This window comes from Sapajus apella, unplaced genomic scaffold (assembly GCF_009761245.1).
Source record: "Sapajus apella isolate SASKATOON/1434 unplaced genomic scaffold, GSC_monkey_1.0 scaffold109, whole genome shotgun sequence".
In the NCBI taxonomy this organism is placed as follows: Eukaryota; Metazoa; Chordata; class Mammalia; order Primates; family Cebidae; genus Sapajus; species Sapajus apella.
Window position 1 is genome coordinate 2,143,597 of NW_022437049.1, and position 26,412 is coordinate 2,170,008.

The 26,412-nt window shown below is 36.6% G+C and overlaps 1 protein-coding gene across 7 annotated transcripts in view; it reads right to left on the reverse strand.

Annotated features, from left to right (window-relative positions):
* DYM (dymeclin) overlaps positions 1-26,412 on the reverse strand; it is a 439,642-nt gene that overhangs the window by 169,016 nt on the left and 244,214 nt on the right. The window lies entirely within an intron of this gene.

The window sequence follows — 26,412 nt, forward strand, 5'->3', positions numbered from 1 at the left end:
AGATGGTGCCCGAGGAAAAAAACTGTTAAAGAGAATAAAAAGATAGAAAAGAAAATGAACAATCAGAATAAAAAATGGGCAAAAGATCTAAACAGACAGTTCATCAAAGAAGATATACAGATGGCAAATAAGCATATGAGGAGACACTTAACATCATACATCACTAGGAAATGCAAATTCAAACAATGAGACACCGCTACAGACTATTTGAATGGCCCACATCCAGAACATGGATTACACCAAATGCAGGAGAGGATGTGGAGCAACAGGAACTCTCATTCACTGCTGGTGGAAATGCAAAATGGTATAGCTACTTTGGAAGGCAGTTCAGCAGTTTCTTATAAAACTAAATATACTCTTACCATACAATCCTACAATTGTGCTCCTTAGAATTTATCCAAAAGAGTTGAAAACTTACATTTACACAAAAATCTGCACATAGGTATTTATGGCACCTTTATTCACAATTCCCCAAACTTGGAAGCATCCAAGGTGTCCTTTAGTAGACGAATGAATAAATAAACAAACTGTGGTACATCCAGACAATGGATTATTATTTAGGGCTAAAACAATGAGCTATCAAGTCATGAAAAGACATGGATGAACCTAAATGCATATTACTAAGTGAAAGCCACCAATCTGCAAAAGGCTACATACTGTGTGATTCCAGTTATATGATATTCTGGAAAAGGAAAAATTACAGAGACAGTAAAAAGGTTAGGGGTTGCCAGGAGTTAAGAGGGGAAGGAGGGATGAATATACAAAGCACAGAGGATTTTTAGGGCAGAGAAGCTACTACACTGTACAACACTATAATGGTGGATACATACACTCGTCAAAAACCAAAGAATATATAACACCAAGAGTGAACCCTAATGTAAACTAGGTACTTTGGGTGATACTGTGTCAATGCAGGCTCATCAACTATAGTAAATATGCCACTCTGGTACAGGATGTTGATAGTTGGGGAGGTTGGAGGCCAGGGAATATGTGGGAACGCTATACTTTCTGATCACTTTTGCTGTGAACCTAAAACTGCTCTTTAAAAAGTGTATTTAGGTGAGAAAAAGACGTATTCACTGGGAGAAAAGTCTCAAAATATGAGGCTGTCATTAGTGAACCACATAAAATATGCCTTGGTAGAACAAAGTGACACAAAATATGATTTCTTCATGGTATTATGAATTCATTCCTGGCAAGCAGGCAATAATACTACTACAATATGGAAGAGATTATGGTAGACAGAACACTGAATTAGGAGTCAGAAAACTTAGAAATCCTTTGGAAAAGTGCTTGCGAAAATAAAATTTTTTAAAGAAAGACAAAACTTAGAAATCTAAATTCTGCTCACACATTGGCAGCTTTATGATAGTGGGTACATGATCTCTCTAAGCCTCAAACTCATAAGCAAACAACACAGAAGTAAAAATTTTAAGCTGCTCCAAGATTTTAAAGTGATGGCACAAAAAATAAAGTAATAAGATGACCAATAAGAATTATTACTATTATTGTCAGAGTAATTTCACTGATGCCACATTTCAGGCCATTTAAAAATAGCAAGCTAGAGAGAAGAAAATAAAATCAATCTGACAAGGTGAATCAACAAAATAGTGAACCTATCACATGATATGGCTAGGCTATTACCAGTCCTTGAGATTCATGTCTAAAGAACTACATCAAAACTATACCAAATTATTAATACCAAGAGGGTAACAGGTAATTTTTAAAGTATGTTAAATTCAAAATAAAACTAATAAGTTAGAAGATTTGAAATGGGCAAATTTCCACAAATAAACAATCCATTTATCTGTTCAACCACTAGCCTATCAAACAACCAGTCAGTCAAGCAGTAACTACTATCCACTGCATGTGGGAATTGTCCGGGGCATTGAAGACAGGGCGGGGAATGATATATACACAATACCTACCTTTAAGGAGCTTACAACCTAGAGCAGGAGACAGATTATTAGACAGTAACAAAATCCCTCTGAAATACAGAAAGTCTTAAGAAGCTGTTAATATCCAAAGCACAGTAGAGTTAAAAATCTTGTAAAGTAGGCTTATATTTAAAGAGATACTTCTATTAAGTCTTGGAAAGGATTCCAGGACTCAACCCACCAAAAGAGAGCAAAATCTTAAGAAAATAGAAGAACTATATTCTTGAAAAATATACATAACCAGCACTTTAAACAAGTGATCACAGTTAACATTATCATCAGTAATGAAACAGTAGATGTCATGTGTCTCCTGATATGATCACAGCATAGCCAAAATCTAATCCCCCCAAAAAATCAAGCAAACCAAAATTGAGGGATATTCTACAAATAAACAAAAAACTGTTCTGTATTCTCCAAATTTTGGAGGCCATGAAAGACAAAGAAAGACTGAGGGACCATTCCAGATTGAAGAAGATGAAATAAGACAACTATATGTAACATGATTTTGGTATTAAATCCCTGACTTGGGCCGGATGCAGTGGCTCACGCCTGTAATCCCAGCATTTTGGGAGGCCGAGGCAGGCAGATCACAAGGTCAAGGGATCGAGACCATCCTGGCCAACATGGTGAAACCCCATCTCTGCTAAAAATACAAAAATTAGCTGGGCGTGGTGGCACGCGCCTGTAGTCCCAGCTACTCGGGAGGCTAAGGCAGGAGAATTGCTTGAACCTGGGAGGCAGAGGTTGCAGTGAGCCAAGATTGTGCCACTGCACTCCAGCCTGGCGCCTGGCAACAGAGCAAGACTCTGTCTCAAAAAAAAAAAAAAAAAAAAAAAAGAAAAGATAAAGAAATCCCTGACTTGGAGGGGAAACAAGGCATTTTTTACTTAAAATAGTTTTATCAATGTTAATTTCTTAATTTTGATAAACATCCTTATTTTTAAGAAATACATCATGCAGTACTTAGTAATAAGGCATCATGCCTATAAACTTATTCTCAAACATTTCCAAAAAAAGAGACAAACATGATAGTAAAGCATATGTAAAATTTTAACATTTGAGAATGTGAATTAAAGGTAAATGAAAATTATTTGCACTACTTATGCAATTTTTTAGTAAAAGTAATTTTTTTTTTTTTTGAGACAGAGTATCATTCTGTCACCCAGGCTGGAGTGCAGTGGCATGATCATAGCTCACTGCAGCCTTGACTCCTTGACTACCTGGGCAAGCAATCCTCTTACCTCAGCCTCTCGAGTAGCTGAAGCACAGATGCATGCCACCACTCAGCTAATTTTTAAAATTTTTACTAGAGATAGGGTCTCACTATGTGGCCCAGTCTGGTCTTAAATTCCTGGGCTCAAGTGATCCACCCACCCTGGCCTCCCAAAGTGTTGGGATTATAGGCGTAAGTCACCATGCCTGGCCTACATTATTTTTAATCAGAAAAAAACAAAAAACAAACAAACAAAAAAACCCAGAACTGGTCTCTTTGATAAATTGAATAATACCGATTTTAAGATTATGAGATTCAAACCTAGAGTCCTAAAATGTCATTCTGACCTCTACATTTAACGCTTGGGACATCAGAAAAACAAAATCATGGGAAGTATGCAAATGTGGTCTGGAGCTAGCCCATAGAAAACAGTCACTGTTACTTAAGAATTACACTTTCATAAAAATAAAACCTCCTTAGTGCCTTCTTACGTGAAAATGTCCAAGATTATGCAATGTATAGTTCTGAAATGTTATTCAATATGGTTATGCTTCACCAAATAAAGTATAACAATATTCTGTCCTAGAACAACATTCAGATCTGTAAAAGATGACAAAAACCACAAGCAAAACAGTAATGCTTAAAAAAAGACTCCACGGTGAAGTTTCTAATAAGGTATTTTGCAGTACTCTGATAATAAAATTGTAACACATTTTCATAGCAACTTTTTATAAGTTCTTTTGTGCTTTTTTTGTTTTTGTTTTTTCTTGAGATGGAGTCATGCTCTGTCGCCCAGGCTGGAGTGCAGTGGCATGATCTCGGCTCACTGCAACCTCCGCCTCCTAGGTTCAAGCAATTCTCCTGAGTTCAAGCAATTCTCCTGTCTCAGCCTCCCGAGTAGCTGGGACTATAGGCGCATGCCACCACGTCTGGCTAATTTTTGGGTTTTTAGTAGAGGAGGGGTTTTGCCATATTGGTCAGGCTGGTCTTGAAATCCTGACCTCAGACAATCCACCGGACTTGGCCTCCCAAAGTGCTGGGATTACAGGTGTGAGCCACCGTGCCCGGCCCACTTATTTTCTTAATTATCTATATGCTTAAAGAACTTTAAAAAAAATGAGATTACCAGAGGCAGGTTAAACTTTACCTAGACTATTCAAAATATTCTGTATACCCTTTTCCAATTTCATCTTCCCTCCTTTCCTTCCTTTCCTTGAGAAAGCTCATTAGCAGATCCATTAGATTAAAAAATACCAAGAAATTAAATAATACATGTGTATAGCCTATATGAAGAAGATTACCAAAATTTACTATTTGACATAAAAAAAATCTTGAATAAATGAAGAGACACTAGCATGTTTTTGGATGGGAAGACGAAATATCATAAAGAATGCCATTTTCCTTCACAGATTCAAAATCTCAATAGTGAGATTTGATTTTGACAACATTACTCTTACAGTAGTTCCTATATTTTTTTAGGTGGTCATTTTAAAAGTCAACAAAAGACATGGATTTGCTTACAGAAAAATATACCAAGTTATAGACATACAAACTTTATATAAGATGTCAAGATCTTCACAGAGCTACTAGGGCCATTCATACTATCTCCATGCCCCAGATTCACGAAGTGCAAGTAATGTAGTCCTCGGGAGAAAAAGAAATAGGTGAAAGGATCCAAGACAGCTTTTAAAAGTAACAGTACTAAGGAGGGGTTTAACTTTAGGCTATTCAAATACATGTATTTGACAATATATATACAACAGTAAGAATGAATGCTACAAGAAGAATAGACACATGAATCAATATAATAGCATAGAAAATCCCAAACATAGAATCTAGCATGTAATAAAGGCTACATTTAAATTTTGGATGGAGAGGTTGTTTTTATATGTGTCTCTGGTTACATACAGTCATATGCTGCATGATAACCTTTCAGTCAATTGTGTATATGACAGTGGCCTCATAAGATTATAATGGAGCTAAAAAATTCCTAAGGCCTAGTGACATCCCAGATATGATAATATATTAGCACAATGCATTACTCACATATCTGTGGAAATCCTGGTGTAAATAAACTTACTGCTCTGTCAGTCCCCCTTCCAATTATGTATAAGGTATAATATTTTCTAATGATAATAACTGTGTTACTAGTTTATGTATTTGTGTTAGTGCTATCTGTAGTTACTACACGATGCCTTTTATTGCTCTGGAGTGTATTCCTTCCACTTACAAAACAAAAGTCAACTGTAAACAGCCTGAGGTAGGTCCTTCAGGAGGTGTCCAGAAGGCAGCAAGATGTGGAAGACAGTGATGCTGCTGACCCTGACCCTGTGTAGGCCTAAGCTAATGTATATGCTTGTGTCTTAGTTTTTAACAAAGAAGTTTAAAAAGCAAAAAAATTAAATAAAAATAGAAAAAGATTCACAAAATTAAGGATATAAAGAAGGAAGATATTTTTGTATAGCTGTACAACATATTTGTGTGTTGAGCTAAGTGTTATCACAAAAGAATCAATTGTTTAAAAAATTTTAAAGATGATAAACTTTACAAATTCAAACTTTAATTTCATTAAACTAGCTTATTATTGAGGAAAAACATTTAAAATAAATTTAGCGTACACTAAGTGTACAGTGTTATAACTGTATTTTATACAGTTAACTGTATAATTGTGTATTACTGTACAGTAGTGTACAGTAATACACAAGGCTTTCACATTTACTTAACACTCACTCATTGACTCACCTGGGGCAACTTCCAGTCCTGCAAGCTCCGAAGAGTAACAGTAGGTGGCCTATACAAGTGTAACATGCTTTTTCTTTTATACCGCATTTTTACCGTCTCTTTTCTATATTTAGATACACATATACTTACCGTTGTATTATAACTGCTTACAGTATTCAGTACAGGTTTGTAGCATAGGAGCAATAGCCTCAGTGTGTAGCAAGCTATAGCACTGAGGTTTGTATAAGTACACTCTATCATATCCACTTAATGGCACATTTCTCAGCATATATTCCCACTGTTAAGTGATGAATGACTGTATTTCTTTAAAAAATAAGACATTTATCTTACATAGCAAATCAAACTCCATTCCATATAATTAGAGTTGAATGTAAAACAATGAATTCACAAAAGAAACAAGAATAAAAGAGAGAAGTGGACGAAGTGGGGCTAAGAAAAAAGACTGGTCAATGTGACTACATAAATATTTAAAATCTCAAAGCCCATCCTCAATAAAATTTAAAGGCAACACATATTTAAAACATCACATAAGGAGCCAATTTATCCTTGTGTTTAAGAGCTCTTTAAAATCAGTAAGTAAAATATGAAAAATTCAACTGACACTGAAATCAGTAAGTGAAAGATGAAAAATACAACTGAGAAATGAATAAAGCACACATACTAGCAATTCACAAAATACACAGGCAGTAAACATTTAGAAAACACTTTACTCTCACCAGTGATTAAAACATAAAATTATAAGTATGAAATATCAATTTTTGGCTATCAAATTGGATTTTTTTAAAAAGAATGATTGCTGGAGTACTGAAATATGGACATTGTCATGCATACTTTATTCAATGTTAACTGGGCAATGTTTTTGGAAAGCAATGTAGTAACTGATAAATCATCAAAATGTAAATTGCATTTGACTCAGTAATTCCATTTCTATTACTGTATTATAGTAGCCTTGTTAATGTTTTAAAAAGGCAAAACAGGCCAGGCACGGTGGCTCATGCCTGTAATCCCAGCACTTTGGGAGGCTGAGGCAGGTGGATCATGAGGTCAGGAGTTCAAGAACAGCCTGGCCAAGATGTTGAAACCCTGTCTCCACTAAAAATACAAAAAAATTAGCCAGCCATGGTGGCTGGCACCTGTAATCCGAATCTCTTGGGAGGCTGAGGCAGGAGAATCGCTTGAACCTGGTGGGTGGAGACTGCCGTGAGCCAAGATCCCACCACTACACACACTCCAGCCTGGGCAACAGAACAAGACTGTCTTTAAAAAAAAACGGAGGGGCAAAACAACAACAAAACCTAACTTCCCATGGTCTAGAATTAAGATTTGAGTCTCTTTTGTTTTTTCCTAGACTATCAAGTTACCTTAAGTCTAGACACAAAAGTTAAAACTGAGACAAAGATAAGGAGATAGCATAGACAGAGACTCAAAAGTAGATTCTAGGAATAATTTTGTCAATATGTACATAGGGCTTCAAATACTATTCTTTTCCTCATTCATTCAACAAAGGTTTTCTGAGTGTATGTATACTAAAAAACTGGGATCATCTTAAACACTTGGGATTCAGTGGCACAAAGAGATACACGGATTCTGCTCTCACAGAACAGGGGTCTGCATCCCCCACTCTGAAGCCTGTTAGGAACTGGGCTACATAGCAGGAGGTGAGTGACAGTTGAAGGAGCGAAGCTTCATCTGTATTCACAGACACTCCCCATTGCTCACATTACCACCTGAGCTCCATCTCCTGACAGATCAGTGGTGGCATTAGATTCTCATAGGAATGTGAAGCTTATTATGAACTGTGCATGTGAGGAATCCAGGTTGTATGCTTCTTATGAGAATCTAATGCCTGATGATCTGATCTGAGGTGGAACAGTTTCATCCCAAAACCACCCCTAGTTTTGCCCCTGTCCATGGAAAAACTGACTGCCACAAAACTGGTCCCTGGTGCAACAAAGGTTGAGGACTGCTGTCACAGAACATACATTTATATACAGGGAGATTCAGAAGCAACGAGTAAAAAAATAAACAAGATAATTTTGCTAACAAAATAAAAATATGATAAGGGTGGAAGAGAGGCTGAAGGAGCTAATTGTTCATTTTGGTGGTTATGAACGATTTCACCAATGGTATGACATTTGACATGAGAAACAAATATCTTGAAGAACTACAATCTCAACTTCTCAAGCATCTGACAACATTATCAGCTAATTATTAGCATAACTGAATGAAAATACTTCTCATTTCCACTGAGGTTATATTAATAAACTTCTAATGGAGGTTAGATGTGAATAATATGATGATTCATTTTATGGATGGGTCTAGACAGTGAGCATTACTGAAAATGGGCACTGTGATCTCAGAATCACAGGGCTGGGAGAGCCTAGGTCATCTTGTGCAAGATCTATCCACAGAAGAATGTTTTTCTAACAAGCCCTGTGAGATGCTCACACTGCTCTTACATCTTTAAGCAAAAAGGAACTCTCTAGTTAGACAAATAGCCTCATTCCACAGATACATAAATCTAATAATTAGAAAACTTCTCCTTATAATAACCTAAATCCACTTGTTCTGTAACTTCTACCCAGTAATGAAACTTGGAATTCGATACACAAAATCTAACTTATTTCTTCACACTACAGTCTTCAGATGGATGAGGAAACTGTGAATCTCTTTCATCTTTTCTTCTCTGATTGATATTAAAATCTGTTCATCTCTCATGGCCTATGGTTTTTGGATTCCTCATCAGTCTCGTTACTCTCCTTGGATACTCACACTGCCTAATAAGCTTTTCAGCAACACACTCAGCATAAGGAGTAGTACTTTCTCACTGGTAGTATTCAGAATTGTTGATGCATGGTGAGAATAAAAACCCAGACCAAATTTTATCAGTTTTACTATAGTTTTGAAATTCTTTACAGACATAGACAATATATCCCCTTATTGCCATCCAGATCCAGGGTAAACCACTCATATCATGCCATCCTTGATACCATATACCATGCTGGTCATTCCTAAAATATGGCAAAAAGAAGTAAACACATTATTCTAGATGTGTCATGTTTCGGGCAGTGCTGAAACGATTACATTCTATTAATGCAGGTCAAAATTATACATATTCAAAAACCAAAGTTAAACTAAAAAGAAAAACAAATTCCCTCAAATTGAAAACTAAACCAAATTTAATTGTATATCAAGTGGTAATAAAACTACACAAAAAATTATTTTGAATAACTTTAAAATGTAGAATTGACCATGCTACTCAGTGGAGTATGTTCTAAGGACAAATAGAAACACACACACAAAAATCCTAAACTTCAGTCACTGACTTAAAATTAGTCATAATATTAATATTATTGTGAAACAACTGTATACACACAAAGTAGAATAAAAAGAAAAATATTACATTAATGTTATTCTGTTAAGTGATCTTAAATATGAATCAGAAGTAAGAGTATAAATAATCTTTTTTCTGTACAAGAATTTATATCTTTTTAGCTTTGTCCACTGAAGACACCTAAAAAAAATTAGAAACTCCCCAACAATGAGCACCTACCAACCACATTGTGGTTTCTAGGTCTGAGACAAGAGATGTATTTAATATAAATGAGTCTGAAACATCTTTTTGGCCTAAAAGCAAGGAAGGAAGCAAAGAAAAACTGTCAAAGATGAATGGAGTCCCGTCAAAAGGACATAAGAGACAATTATAAGGGATCTCCCAATGGCCAAAAATGAAACAATCAGAAACCAAAAAGAATAACTGCTCCGCAAGTGACATAAACATGTAATCTATATGTACAATGTGAACAGAAGTTCATAATAAAATAAACAAATAAAAACCCAAAAAATGAAAATGTGTTAATTACTACTAGAGATACCAAAGCCATCAAACTCTAGTTTTGAAAATTAAATATTAAAAGGAAAAAGTTAAGCATTACTCCCCTCTTTCCAACTATGGTTACACAGTAGATGAAGGATAATTCTTATTTACAGAAAAACTCTATCTCACAAATATGCACATAATATTATAATTTATTATATGTTGCCAATGGCAAATTTCTAAACAGTTTAGTTAAATGAAACTCACGTGAAAGAAAGATGGTGAAATTTAGAATGAAAAGTTTAGCTCTCACCATCCGAACCTACTGATAAATCTTAGTATCTCTAGGATAACCAGACATCATGTATCTCCTTATATGATACGATATGAAATATACAGGAACATTTATTAAGTATTTTTGCCAAAAAATTCCATCTAAATGATCTATCCTCTAGAGTTAATATTCAGTTTACAAGATAAACTGATGAGATGGAACAAAATGAAGGACACAGAAAGATACAAATAAACGAATCCAGAACATGAGATACTCTGTAAGGCATTTTACCTGTTGACCAACTAGTCAAAGATATGAGTTGAAGAGTTAAAAAAAAAAAGAAAAGAAAGCAAGTAGTACTGCTCTAAACTACAGATCAGTAACTTTTTCTTAAATGGTCAGATAGCAAATAGTTGCAGTCCACATTGTCTCACTTAGCATTACTTAACTCCACAACCGATGTGAGAAAGGAGCCACAGGATACACACAAATGGGCATGGCTGTGTTCTAACAAAGCTTCATGTACAAAAACCCACCTCCGCTCCACTGAAAAAACTAAAACACATGACTAACCAAATGTGGTGTGGGATCCTGTATGAATCCTGATTTGAATTAACCAAAACATATGTTTTTCAAAGATAATCAGGTGCAATGTGACTACGGGGTTGGAATCAGATAATATTAAGGGAGGTGTTGATAATATTCTTGAGTGCACAAACTAAATAATCATTGATGTGAACGAGTAACAAAGTGCTACAGATGAAACTTGAAAGAGATGAGATTTCACCTGAATAGATAGGTAAGGGAAGGTGTCCTCATGAAAGTAATGATTCAGCCAAGATTTGCAGGATAACTAAAGATAAGCAGGAAAATGATTACATGTGAGGGAACAGGCAGACATAAGACCTAGGCTGGAAGGAAACATGTGTCCCATGCAAAAGTAAAGAACAGTGTGTAAAGGGCTGATCTTAGGGAAGAACAGAGGTAGGTAAAATCACCGATGAATTATGCCCTCATTCTAGGAAGAATAGGGTGGATCAACTGAAGTATATAGAGCAGATGAGTCACAGGATGAGATATGCATTTTGAAATGATCCCTCTGGTTGCAGACTGATGAAACAAGGGTTGACATCAGACCTGTTAAAGAGTTACTGCAGTAGAGTAGGCACTATGGCAATGATAAAGGAGAATGAATGGATTTGAGGGGTGGTTACTGACAAGACTTGGTAATGAATTGGCTATGGCAGGTGACAGGGAGTGTCAAAACTGACTCTCAGGTTTCTGGCCTGCATAAATGGTGGTGTCATTCACTGAGGCAGGAACAGGGAACGGGGATCAAAAGAGGCTGGGAAAGGGCAAGATTTCCATTTTTGACATGCTGAGTTTGAGATGTCTGTGATAAACCCAAAAGATGATATCACTCATTTGACTGAACATGCAGATCTGAAGCCAGAGGACAGGGCTAGCTAGATGTATGTTTGTGAGTCATATGCATAAGGATGGGAGTGGCAACAATCACCAAGGAAAAGAGCAGAGAGAGAAAGAGAAGAGGGTTTGCTACAGTCTGAATGTTTGTGTCCCTCAAAAATTTATATGTTGAAATCCTAGCCCCCAAGATGATGGCATTAGGAAGTGGGGTGTTTGGGAAGCCATTAGGATTAGGTGAGGTCATGAGGGTAGAGCCTTCATGTATAGGATTAGTGTCCTTATAAGAGTCCTGAGACAGCTTGCTTCCACTCTCCACCATGGGAAGACAAGAGAAAAAAACTGCCCTCTTTGGGTCAGTCAGCAGGTCCTCATTACACACCAAATCAGTCAGTGTCTTGATCACGGACTTCCCAGACTTCAGATCTGTGGGAAGGAAATGGCTGTTGTTTATAAGCTATCCACCATACGGTATTTTGTTATAGCAACCAAAACTAAGACAGGATGACCTTGAGAAATACCAATATTTAAAGTGTCACAAGATCACTTTAGATCTAGACAGAGGAAGATAAACTTTTACAGAATTTTGAAGACTGGCCAAAAAAACCATAAAGAAGATGAGGAAACCAAGAAGAGGTTATCTTGAGGAAAGAGTGGTTACCAGTGTCATATGCAACCGAAAGGACAAATGAGACAGAAAACGTCCACTGCATTTGGCAATATGGAGGTCACTGATGACCAACAGTTCTTTTCGTTAGTAACATTTAAAATACCATTGATTAAAACATAATCTGAATGTACTACTTCCTGATATATCTTTAATCCCATTGATTAGCTCATTCACATGCAATAAATATGCATTAAGTTTCCAGGGGAAATTTTTGCAAACTAAAAATTCATAAAATGGTGTGCATACATACACATATAATTTTTTACACAGTATTAAACTTACATATCCAAGAAAATAAGCAAAGGAAAATCTGGAACGAATGTCAGGAAACTATACAACAGTGGTGGAAGCACACAACCCTTGAATCATTTAATTCCTTGGCAGCAGAAGCCATTTTTCCTGGAGCTGAATCTACTGCCAGCAATGAACATCCTGGGAATCTCTAGTATGAAGGATTAATAGACTGGCTCAAACACTGGAAAATATATTGAAAGGAACAATCTAGTACTAGCTCAAAAGGGATAAAATGACCTAATATCCCACTGCCAGATTTATAAAATAATACAGACTGTAATAATAATAATAAAGAACCTTTTTACAATATAACCTAACTATTTAGCATCTTTTCTGTAAGTTGTTATATTAATTGCTGAAGAAATTCAGAATAAGAAATTCCTACATTTGTAGAAAAATACAACTCTCTAATCAATTAAAATGTATAACATCATTGGTACTTGAGATTTAATCCTATTCTCTGATTTCAAAATCTTCCAATAAGCACTTTCATCCTAAATTAGCCACTCATTTTGGTATATAAATGTATCAATAAAGATCTAAAACCTAAACATATGTAGAAATGTAAGTAACAGCCAAATATCTTAGATAGCAATTTCATAATACCTCTGTCAAATGACTTGCTTTCTGATTTTAAAATATTGTAAATATTATTAGGCTCAGATACAAATTTGGCAATAGCTACAGAAATAATCATATTACCTCTTACAGACAAATTTTATTTCCAATAATATTTTTGAGAACTTCAACTTTTCTTTGAAGACTTGATCACAGTTTATAGAATCTCATTCTCTTCTTCATAGAAAACAAAGTAGCTAAAGGCACTGATTCTCATATACCACCAAAGCAAAGGGGACAAGGCACCTGAAAATAGTTTTTAAAAGTTTTGTAAACAGTAAGTCATATGCACCAGGTATCTACAATTACCAGACTGAGATGAAAATGTACAGGGTACTCCTTAAGTATACCACTGTCCCTTGTTTTACAGATGTGCCACCTTATATTTACAAGTGTGGATAAACAGATCGATTTATCGTCAGCATTCCCTCCTACATGGTATGTGAATGAAAAATGTCTTTTGACTTTGGACAAAACAACTATTTAAAAAGAATGTTGTCATGGCTCTCCATTACAGACATTTGCTCTGCAAATGCCCAATATGGCCATGCAGCAATGTGCAGCTGGCTTGATTCCCAGCAATGCACGGTTTGCTATATGGCTTGAAGTTATATTTCAATGTGTTAATAGCATGTTGCTGTCTACTCGTGGTCTAATAAGTGAGGTCTAAAATTCCACAAATGCAGACATGCATTCAAAATTTCTTTCTGACACTTTCTTTTCATGAATATAGAGTTAGGACGAAAGGAAAACTAACAGAGATTTCCTAAGAACAAAATTTACTTATAATAACTTATTGATGAGATTTGTTTACAACTTTTAAAAGAATTTTTGAAAGAACCATTTCAATGTCATTATGTTCCTCTTTGTACCAAAGGAAGTGGTGGATGGATAGAGCACACATTAAAATGATGACTCTCACAGATGCCAAATTGGTTCCAGTGGGAATGGAGTTGACTAAAGGAAAAAAAGACCCAAAGCACATGCTCATTACAAAAACAGCCATCAAAGATACACAATTCAGCCTGAAAATATTAAAATTTACCTTTTAATGTCATCCAGAGAAACTAAGATACTTGTCTTAAAAAATCTAGTCTTTGGAGGACATGAAATGATGACTACATCCTAAAATCAAAGGTGTTCTTCAGTCCACACACATCTGTCTGCACTGAATAATCTGAGGTATAAACACTAAAAATGTAATGGAAAAATTGAGTTCACAAATAAACAGGTATAAAATAGCACATTCAGCACATTTTATGATCATCAAAAAGCCTGCTCATTTTTAAAGTCATTATTTTGTACAAACTGCCTCTTGGCAAAACGATTTATAGCCATTATAAAATTCTTCTTAAAAAACTGAGCTCTAAGTTTTGATTCTTCAACATCCATGCCACAAATATTAGATCAGTGAAGTCTGATAATCTGGAGCCATGAAATGAGGCCAATTCTGCTGAGACCGAGTAAATATTTATGTCATATCCTTTCTATAGTAGAGCTGAAAAAATACACACAAGATAAAATGTTATATAATGGTAAGAGTTGAAAATCTTTTGGAGTCATTAAAATAAGAACAAGTCTTCATATATATATATATATATATATATATATATACACACGCACACACACACACACACACACACACATACACACACAGAAATTATGCCAATAAGTCATTACCAGAAGATCATCTCAGAATCATTTTTTAGTTGTCATGGATATACACAGAAACATCCACAGTCCCTCCACCCTTTTACCCACACGGGTGTGGTGACACACACTAAACCCACATCTGTGAGCTGGCAGGTGAGGATTATGGGAGCTGTCTGTTACAGGAATGTAGTCATCAGAAATTGAAGCTTGTTGGGGTAGATGGGTGGAGATGAAAAGATTGATTTTGGTTTCACCAGCTCAATGTTCTAAGCAGCCTAACTGATGTATCAGCTTGACTGCCATAGTGACTGAGGCAATATACTACAGCATCTTCTCCAGGGGAAAAGGTCAAGCTATGCAGTCTCTTGCCTCTGGGTCTTTGTACCCGCTGCTGACTATCTGGAGATGCTCCTTCAGTCTCCTTATCCTTTGGCAAACTCCTACTCTTCACTAAGTGTAACTATTCTATGAGGCCTTCCCTGTTGCTATAAGCACATTTTGGTGCTCTTTCTTCTAGGTTCCCACTGTGCCTTATGCTTACTATCAACAAACAACTTTACAAAATGCATTTGTAAATGGCTTTATTGTCTATCTCCCCTCTCAATAATCATAAACTTTTTGAGGGCAGATGTTGAGTTTTTATTTTAGTTTCCTTAGTACCTAGTATAGTGCTTGGCATAAGAAACCACCATATTTATTAACTGGTGGAAATGGACAAAAATTAATGTTCCATATTCAATGATCCACAAGTTATTTATGGGAGTTTGTATGCATTGCCATTACCTTTATATTAGACTGACAAGAACAGTTTAGGCTGGGCTGGGATTCAGAACCATAAACATAAAATTACTTCCTTCCTTAGGAGTAAGCAAAGACCTATAAATCACTGGAAATAGGAAGTTACACAATAATTCCCAAGGTCTTAACTGCTTTTTTTTTTTTTTTTTTTAAATTTTAAGAAAACCCCGCAATTTGGCCACTTTGCAGAAGTGAGAAAAATTCAATCATTTTAATCAACCCTGGTCCCCAACCAAAAAGAAAGCTTTCCATTTCTTTCCAGCAGAATAGAGAACTAGAACAACATGATTAATCTCACAGTTGGCCAACCTGAAAGAGTTCTCAAAACCTTACAGTTATCGCTTTATTCATTCTATAAATTATTTCAGATTATTTTGAATCAAAATCAGCAATACTTCTACCAACCTCTAGAACTAGGGTCTTATAAAAGGTTACCTATCCTTTTTCAGGCAAAAGTTATAACTGTTGGATATAGGAAATGGGCGAGGTGGGATGAAAGAGATGACGATGGGGGGTGAGAGGAAATTTACTGTGGATAGGAAGACAAGCTCAAGTGCATTTTTGGTGGCCATTCCTAGAAGGAGAAAACTGGGTCCAAGGAAGACCTAAATTCCAATGAAAGGGACACAGGTTCTTATTTATCTCACATCTGAATAAACAATTATTATTTAACTCTTCCCTTTATCTCTATTTTGTACATAATTTATAAGAAAATTAACCAATGGTTACTCATCAAGCAGTTTATAATCTAGTTGAAGATGTAAAACAGAAACATAAACAAGTATCAGGAGAGAAATTACAAGTGGGTATTATAGGTTGTTTGAAAGACACTGTTAAGAGAAAAACAAGCCACAGCCTGGAAGAAATAAATACATTTACAAAACAACATACCTGTAAAGTACTTGTATCCAAAATACATAGAGAACATTCAAACACTCAAAACTCAAAAATAAAAAACCCAAACAACCCAATATTAAAAAGGATAAAGGTCTAAACAGACATTTCACCAAAGAAGTTATATGGCTGACAAAAGAACACATGAAAAGATGCTCAACATTATCTGTCATTCGGAAAATGCAAATGAAAACCATGAGAGGACCACAGAACTATCACAATGGCTTTCACAAAAAGAAAATACTAATTTCTGATGAAGATGTGGAATAACTGGAACTGTCATATATTGCTGGCAAGAATGTAAAAAGGTATGGCCGCTTTGGAAAATACTTTGACACTTTCTTATAAAGTTAAACATATAATTACAAATGCCTGAGAAACTCAACTCCTAGGTATTTACCCAAGAGAAATGAAAATCTAGGTTCCCACAAGGTTCTCTATACAAATATTTATGGCAGCTTCATATATAATTGTCCCAAAATGAAAACATCTCAAATGTCCTTCAACCAGTGAATGGATAAACTGTGGTATCCATATAATAAAATACTTGCTCAATATATACAAGAACATGGATAAATCTCCAGTCTCAAAAGACTAAATACCATATGATTTCATTTATGACAAAGTGGTAAAGGAAAACTAAAGAACAGAAAGGGGCTTCGGTAGTAAGAATGGTTTGACTAAAGAGTAGCACAGAGAAATCTTTAGGAAGATGAAATTTATCTTCACTGTGGTGGTAAACACATGACTATATGTGTTTGTCAACTCAAAGAACTATTTACTAAAAGAGAGAAATTTTCTATATGTAACACTTTTTTTTTTTTTTTTTACTGTCCTAAAAAATTAAAAACAGCAGTCACTATGGTGAAGCAGTATCCTATGCTGATCAAATATACCAACTATATTCAAGGGAAGAAGACAATTAGGTTATAGACTTTAAGATCAATTCTAACGTCTTGTTCAAGCACAGACGTTAAAACCTTTAAAAACCTTTGATATCAAGCCCCTTATAATCTCTGTACACTTTTTACATTTCTTTCCCATGCTAGCATCCAAAAATTCTTACTATTCTCAAAAAAAGAACTACTATCAGACATCTGGGAACAAAACCAAGTGTTTCCTGCAATGAGAGAGAGTTGTTACTATCCTACCAAAAATGAGCTATACTCAAATGAGATAAGTTCCTGAGAAAAGCTTACCACACCCTAAATACTACAGCAACGGTTCATTCCACATCAGTCTGTATATTGGCCCCAAATAAACAAAAGGCTTATTAGAGAAGAGTTATTTCTCAAGGCCTTAATGGAAGTCAGAGGAAATAGTCAATGAAGCACTAAATATTTAATTCAAAACACTCAGTATACTTGGTTTGGTAGTCTGAGACATATGCCTTATAATTAATAAAACAGATTTTCTCCATAAGAATCCACATTCTATCTGCTATCAGATAAAATTCTGCAGAGGGCAGAGAACAAAAGAGATACAGAACCATGTAGAAAAACTCAATGACCTATATGTAGAAATAAGTAAAAGGCAAAAAAGAATATTTCTACATGATGATATATTTTAAAATATACAGAGCTTAAATGATCAAATGGGTCCATTATTCTTAAAATGACTTTATGACTATCACTAAAAGAATACTATTTTTCTAATGTACGATATTCACCTTTTAGACAGACATAACAGCTCAGAATACTACACTGCCTTTTGAGAAGTTCAAAGACCCTTAACCTCAACCTCGTTACTCCATCCCTTAAGAAGAGTTTTCCAATTTTCAACCTATTTATTCATATATGTATGTGCTTACATATGCGTATCTTTAAGGCAATGGAACTCTTTCTTCCAATGAAAGCTGATGTGAATGGCAATGTGTAAACGGATCAAAGCAGAGTGGAGCTGCTCTGGGAGGAGTAGGGTGGGTATCCAAGAGTAGTTGGTGGCTGCTCATGTTGCCACCAGCAAAGAAAGCAGGAGATACACAGTACGAGAACAAAACACAAAGCCTGAAAACCACTGCTTTAAAGTAAAGGTATCGGAATCACAGAATCTTAGATTGGCGGGGAGACCTTCCTTTAATCAATTTCCATCCATCTCTCTGATGGTGCCTCCAAAGGTAGGCAGCCACTACTGAATAGCTTAAGTCCTCTTAGGTCTTTCCCAGGGCTCTTTCCCAAGTCAAAACGCAGGTCACAATTATACTGTTCTATGTGAAAGATACTGAAATACATGAACGAGTTGCCACATTCCTTTTAGTTATTAGCAACAGCATGTTTCCTTTGCAAAATAAAGTGAAGTGGATCTACTTGTATCTGGTTCCTCTGAGTTAGTGGTAGTCTAGATTCAACTCTAATGAAATAAACAGCTGTTCCAATGCTTCTTACTGTGCTAGCAGAACTGGAGCTAAAAAGTTCCCAGAGGAATCTTAGTCAAAGTCTAAATACAAACTATAAGTACTAACTAGCCTTGAAGAGGGTCACATCAATGTGATTCTTAAAATTTTGACGTCTTTATCTGATTTTACTTCTGCACACAAGAAAAGGAACAGAGGCTGGAGACAAGAAAACTTCAGAAGTAAACATTCGTTGATACAAAAAAAAAATAACTTTTATAATAATACTCAGTTACATATAACTTTCCAAAATTCTTTTTCTTGCCAACCTGTTGATGTTTCCAAATTACATATGCAATTTTCCTGTTCCCCTGACTTCTACCTATTGAAATACTATTCATCTGTTAAGGTCTTGTTTGAAAGATAGGTACATTATGAAGTCTTCTGTTTTATCCTAGTTTGGAACTATACGCTCCCCCCACTTTCCATTTTCCTACACTTTGCACAATTTATCACTTTCTGTCTTATATTAGCTGGCTATACAGAAATCCTACTGAATTGAAACGGAATTTCTTTCTTTTTTTGAGACAGAGTCTTGCTTTGTTGCCCAGACTGGAGAGCAGTGGTGAGATCTTGGCCCACTGCAACTTCCACCTCCCAGGTTCAAGCAATTCTCCTGCCTCAGCCTCCCAAGTAGCTGGGATCATAGGTGCGTGCCACCACACCTGGCTAATTTTTGCATTTGTAGTAAAGACGGGGTTTCACTAGGTTGGCCAGGCTGGTCTTGAACTCCTGACCTCAGGTGATCCACCAGCCTTAGCCTCCCAAAGTGCTGGGATTACAGGTGTGAGCCACTGTGCCAGGGCTGAAACGAAATTTCTTATACCTAATGTGTACTTTCACATTCTCTTTCAGTAGATAAGATATTTAGATGTTGTAAGAATTAAAAATCCATATAATACAAAAATGTATGGACTGGTTACAAACTGTGGGGGTGTCTAGCAAAGACTCGATGCAATATCTAAAATGTACCTTTCAGCCAGGCGCGATGGCTCATGCCTGTAATCCCAGCACTTTGAGAAGCCAAGGTGGGCAGATCACCTGAGGTCAGGAGATTGAGGTCAGCCTGGCCAACATGGTAAATCCCCGTCTCTACTAAAAATACAAAAACAAGCTAGGCATGCTGGCATGTGTCTGCAATCCCAGCTACCCAGGAGGCTGAGGCAGGAGAATTGCTGGAATCCATGAGGCATGGGCTACAGAGCAAGATTCTGTCTCAAAAAAAAAAAAAAAAAAAAAAGTACCTTTCTCAGAACAGTCAGATGAAAAAAGCATCCACTGTGGCTTTATGAAATACACTCTCACTCAAAATGCCACATGAGAAGTAACATTTTAATTCATTCAAAAAATAATTACTAAGACTTACTTTGTAAAAGCACCATACCAAGTATTATAGTAATAGAAAAAATAAATCCAGACTAGATGCTCTTTCAGGTATAAAATCTTTGTGCTCAGATGTTAAGTTACATGACAGATTTATCTTCAGTCTAACCCTGCGGACCTCTAACTTGCCTATGTTGGTGCTGTTGCACATCCCACTACATGGTAATTGTGCTATAATTCTCTCCAGTTTGCTGTTTCCAATGATTAGAAAAATGCACTTGGTGGGACAGAAGCTGTCGACTGTTCCCCAAAGATCAATTTCTCCCTTTCTTCTACACTAACAGATTTTTTTTTTTTAGCTGGGCACACGGCTGCAATTAATAAAGACTGCATTTCTCAGCTTCTACTGCTGCTAAGAATGGTCACATGACAAAATTCTATATTGCCAGGCTGAAGGTCTCTTGGCAGCTTCTGAGAACCTTCCTTAAGAGTTACCCAGTGCTGATCAGGCATGGTGGCTCATACCTGCAATCCCAGCAATTGGGGAGGTCGAGGTAGGAGGACTGCTTGAGTCCAGGAGTTTGAGAACAGCCTGGGCAACACAGCAAAACACTGTGTTTACGAAAAATAGAAAATAATTAGCTGGTCATGGTGGTGTGTACCTGCAGTCCTAGGAAGGCTGAAGTGGGAGGATTGCTTGGGCCTAGGAAGAGGAGATTGCAGTGAGCCAAGATTGTGCCACCACATTCCAGCCTGGGTGACAGAGTGAGACCCTGTCTCAAAAAAAAAAAAAAAAAAAAAAAAAAACAGACAGAAAGAAAGAAAAGTCACCCAGTGTCTTGCCTCACTTTTTATTGTTTGCCTCCTCCCCTATCCTGTGGCTTGAACTCAGATGCTTCCTGGACCCAAGAAGGAGGATCAAACCCCAGGGATGATGGATCTAAAAAGAGTGTGTATCTGCGGACTTTGTGATAGGCAGAATTCCCCCTACTCAAAGATGTCCATGCCTTAATGCCTGTAACCTGTGAACATGTTACATTACAGGTCAAAACATAATTTGCAATCTAAGATTATTGTCCTTAAAACGGGAGATTATCCTAGATTATCCAAATATGCACAATCTAACCACATGTGACCTTAAAAGCAGAGAACTTTATCTGGCTGGAGTCAGAGATATGAGGCAGAAGAAATCAGAGGGATTCCAAGCATGAGAAGCATTCTTTGATGTGTCAGTGAGATGCAGGGACCCACATCTAAGGACGAGAGAGGTTTCCAAGAGCTAAAAGCAGCCCTCAGCTGGACACCATTAAGGCAAGGGGCAACTCAATTCTACAATCACTAGGAACTAGATTCTGCCAACAACCTTAATTGAGCCTAGAGGTAGCTTCCCAGAGCCTCACAGTAAGAGCCCAGCAGGCCTACAACTTGATTTCAACCTTATGAAACCTGGAGCAGAAAAACCAGCTGAGTCAAGCCAGATTTCTGATCTACAGAGCTGTAAGATAATAAATCCATGTTGATTAAGCAGTTAAGTTTGCAGGAGCAGAACCTCCTTGTTAGTCTCAGAAGGACTACTCTAGACTTTTCTTGGAGAGAAAGGAAATTATTTCTTCTTTAAGCTACTCAGATTTTAAGTTTTCTCTTATTCATAGTTGAACGTAAATCTGACTGATACACTTGATGAAATACTTTCAACACATAACAATATCATTGTCAACAGCTAAAGAATAACAGAAGCTAAAGTGAAATACTATTCAAGTTGTGAACAATTTTAAAAACTAGATGTAATGATAAAAGTTAAACAGAATTTAAAAGGTCTATTTTCACTTTCTCAGTTGCAACAAAGATACGGTGTGATACTTTAAACTTAATAACATTTAGTCTGTGGCTCAATTATAAGAGAGTCTTTTTTTAAGTGGCATGAGATTACACTGCTACCAGTCAGTGTCTGGACCAGTCAGGGTTAGTAATTTCTTATGAGATACAATAAGACCAATCAACACACACCAGCAAAACAGGTACAAGTGATATGGTAGCAAAGAAAAGCACAATTTCCAGTAAGTACCATATATCTGTGAAAGAAAAAAAATACTTGTGGCTTGAAAAAATGCCTAAAATCTTTCAATCATCACACTATTCACTCAATTTCATAAGTGCAATATAAAAACATAATACTATAAAATTTTCATCGTTTCCTCTTTGTAAAGAATCAGACTTCTGAAAACAAAATTTGTTGAAACTAATTCAATTCTCATTTTAATATGAAATGTTTGATTTCTAGCTATATAAGGAGTACAAAATTTGTATAAAACAGCATAATAATTCTGTTTCAATTTTTTTGTTCTGGAATGTCCTATTCACATTACAGGTGTCACTTTGGCTAACTTAAAAATTAAAACCTTTTTAAAAAACATATTTGAAAGAATTTCCAATTCTCCTCCATATGAGAATGACCTGTGAAATGCCCATTTATAAATTTAAAAAAATATATAAATAGCCATTCTCAGTCATGTTACTGGTATTTCAGAACTATTTGAATTTGATCAAATATACCCCACTTTAGGAAAACTAATATATGGAAAGAAGAAACTGCCTTACAAATGGCAAGATTCAAGAAGGGAAATAGGGAGGGGTGAATTCCAAGAGCCAATTAACAATGAGAAATGAAAACAAAGTCTTTAAAAAATAATGATGTAAGTAAATGGGAAAATGTGAACTCACTCCCAAAAGGCTACTCCGTTGGAGCTGGGCCTGCAGAACTCCCAGACTGAGGTAAAGGATAAAAACAACATGCACACTAGAGTCAGGTTAGTCCAAACTGATCGGCTCTTTACAAATGTAACTTAGCAAGGTGAACCAAGGAATCAGTGGTCCCGCATCTTGAACTTGCCCCCACTAGACTTTGAATCCTTTTCCCTGCTGCTTAACAAAGCTCAAGACACACATCAGATCTGGGAGCAGTTTACCTAGCCCCACCCCCTTGAAGAGAGAAACTCTCCTGCAGTTGCTTACCCAGGTATCTTCAAGCTCAATTTTATCAAGCAAATTACCCGTAAGAGTCTCCTGCTTGTGACCCCAGGGATCACTACAGGGGACAAGTACTAAAGGACTGTACACACTGAAAGGTTAGGTAACTTCCCAAGATCACACAGCTGGCAAGAAGTGGAGGTGGGTCTCACTCCAGTAATCACTGTCATACACTGTTTCTTATGCATGAGTGAAGGTTTTCTTTCCAGAGATGTTTATATGTGTCTAGACATAGATATATACAAACAAATGTCCTAATATATGGCATTAACAATTTTAACTGGACAAATTCAATGATATTTTGAGGCCATTATCTTTCAACATAAATTATGGAAAATGCCCATAAACTTCAAAAAAAAATATTGCATATACATGAGCAGAACATTTTATCTAGAGTGTTATCCACCAAGACGTCAATTTAAGGATTACTTGGAAACAGACTTTATATTAATAGTTGTCTTCAAGTTTGTCTATATTTTTTATCAGCTTATGTTGCTTTTGTGTTTTGAGTTATTCTTGAATAACCACTTATTCTAGAAATATTTATGTGCCATGTATTGTTATAAGGATACATTAGTGAACAAAATAAAGATCACTGCCCCTTTGGTGCTTATATAGCAAGATACGAGAAGAAAAACACAGTGAAGTCTAGCTCTCCTCCCACCCCATAATCACTTGTATCAGTTTCTTGCACATCCTTCCAGAGTTTCTGCATGTAAACAAAGATACATGCAAACATGAATTATTTTCCCCCTACACTAATCACATACTACATGTATTGTTCCACGTCTAGTATTTTTCACAAAATGCATCTTAAATAGCCTTCCATCAGTATCTTATTATTTTTTTTAAAGCGGCACACAATTACATCAATGTACTATATTTAAGTAGGTCTCTATTGGTAGATATTTGAGTTGTTTCTAATCTTTTGCTATTATAAAAAATACTCCCAAAATAAACTAGTACATTGTCATTTTGCACAAATGTATGTAGGATTGTTGGGTCAAAGGGTGATGTTATTTGAAATTTGGACAGACATTGCCACATTATTCATAGGGGTTGAACCAATTCACACTTCTACCAGCAAATTTTGAGATGGTCTGTTTCCATACTACCTGGAAAACAGATTTTTCTAATCTAATAGGTAAAAAAATAGCATGTCAGTAAAGTTTTTCGTTCCTTTTCTTTCTTGTTTTACTGCACTTCAGGTTCTGGGGTACATGTGCAGAATATGCAGCATTGTTGCATAGGTACATACATGGCCAGGTGGTTTGCTACCTTCATCCCCGTCACCTATATCTGGCATCTCTCCCCATGTTATCCCTCCCCAACTCCATACACTCCACTGTCCCTCCCTTAGTTCCCCCTCAACAAACCCCAGTGTGTGATGCTCCCCTCCCTGTGACCATGTGATCTCATTGTTCAACACTCGTCTGTCAGTGAGAACACAGTGTTTGATTTTCTGTTCTTGTGTCAGTTTGCCGAGAATGATGGTTTCCAGATTCTTATATGTCCCAACAAATGACAGGAACTCATTGTTTTCTATGGCTGTATACAATTCCATGGTGTATATATGACACATTTTCCTTGTCCAGTCTATCACTGATGGGCATCTGGGTTGGTTCCAGGTCTTTGAAATTATAAACAATGCTGCAATGAACATATGTATTCATATGTCTTTATAACAGAACGATTTATAACCCTTTGGATACATACCCAGTAATGAGATTGCTGGGTCAAATGGAATTTCTATTTCTAGGTCCTTGAAGAATCACCACACTGTCTTCCACAATGGTTGAACTAATTTACACTCCCACCAACAGTGTAAAAGCGTTCCTATTTCTCCACATCCTCTCCAGCATCTGTTGTCTCCAGATTTTTTAATGATCACCATTCTACTGACTTGAGATGGTATCTCAATGTAGTTTCAATTTGCATTTCTCTAATGACCAGTGATGATGAGCATTTTTTCATATGTTTGTTGGCTACATAAATGTCTTCTTTTGAAAAGTGTCTGTTCATATCCTTTGCCCAATTTTGAATGGGTTTGTTTGTTTTCTTGTAAATCTGCTCTAGTTCTTTGTAGATTCTGGATATTAGCTCTTTGCCAGATAGGTAGATTGTAAAAATGTTTTCCCATTCTGTTGGCTGCAGGTTCACTGTAATGACTGTTTAATTTGCTGTACAGAAGCTCTGGAGTTTAACTAGATCCCACTTGTCTATTTTCACTTTTGTTGCCAATGCTTTTGGTGTTTTAGTCATGAAGTCCTTGCCTATGCCTATGTCCTGAATGGTTCTGCCTAGGTTTTCATCTAGGGTTTTTATGGTGTTAGGTCTTCTGTTTAAGTGTTTAATCCATCTGGAGTTAATTTTAGTGTAAGGTGTCAGGAAGGGGTCCAGTTTCTGCTTTCTGCACATGGCTAGCCAGTTTTCCCAACACCATTTATTAAACAGGGAATCCTTTCCCCATTGCTTGTTTTTGTCAGGTTTGTCAAAGATCAGATGGTTGTAGATGTGTGGCATTGCCTCTGAGGCCTCTGTTCTGTTCCATTGGTCTATATCTCTGTTTTGGTACCAGTACTATGCTCTTTTGATTACTGTAGCCTTGTAGTATAGTTTGAAGTCAGGAAGCATGATGCCTCCAGCTTTGTTCTTTTTGTGTAGAATTGACTTGGCTATGCGGGCTCTCTTTTGGATCCACACGAAGTTTAAGGTGGTTTTTTCCAGTTCTGTGAAGAGGGTCAATGGTAGTTTGATGGGGATAGCATTGAATCTATAAATTACTTTGGGCAGTATGACCATTTTCACAATATTGATTCTTCCTAACCATGAGCATGGAATATTTTTCCATCTGTTTGTGTCCTCTCTGATTTCCTTGAGCAGTGGTTTGTAGTTTTGCTTGATGAGGTCCTTTACATGCTTTGTTTATTGTATTCCTAGGTATTTTAATCTCTTTGTAGCAATTGTGAATGGCAGTTCGTAATTGATCTGGCTCTCTTTAAGTCTGTTATTGGTGTATAAGAATGCTTGTAGGCCGGGCGCGGTGGCTCACGCCTGTAATCCCAGCACTTTGGGAGGCCGAGGCGGGTGGATCACGAGGTCAAGAGATCGAGACCATCCTGGTCAACACGGTGAAACCCCGTCTCTACTAAAACTACAAAAAATCAGCTGGGCATGGTGGCGCGTGCCTGTAATCCCAGCTACTCAGGAGGCTGAGGCAGGAGAATTGTCTGAACCCAGGAGGTGGAGGTTGCGGTGAGCCGAGATCACGCCATTGCACTCCAGCCTGGGTAACAAGAGCGAAACTCTGTCTCAAAAAAAAAAAAAAAAAAAAA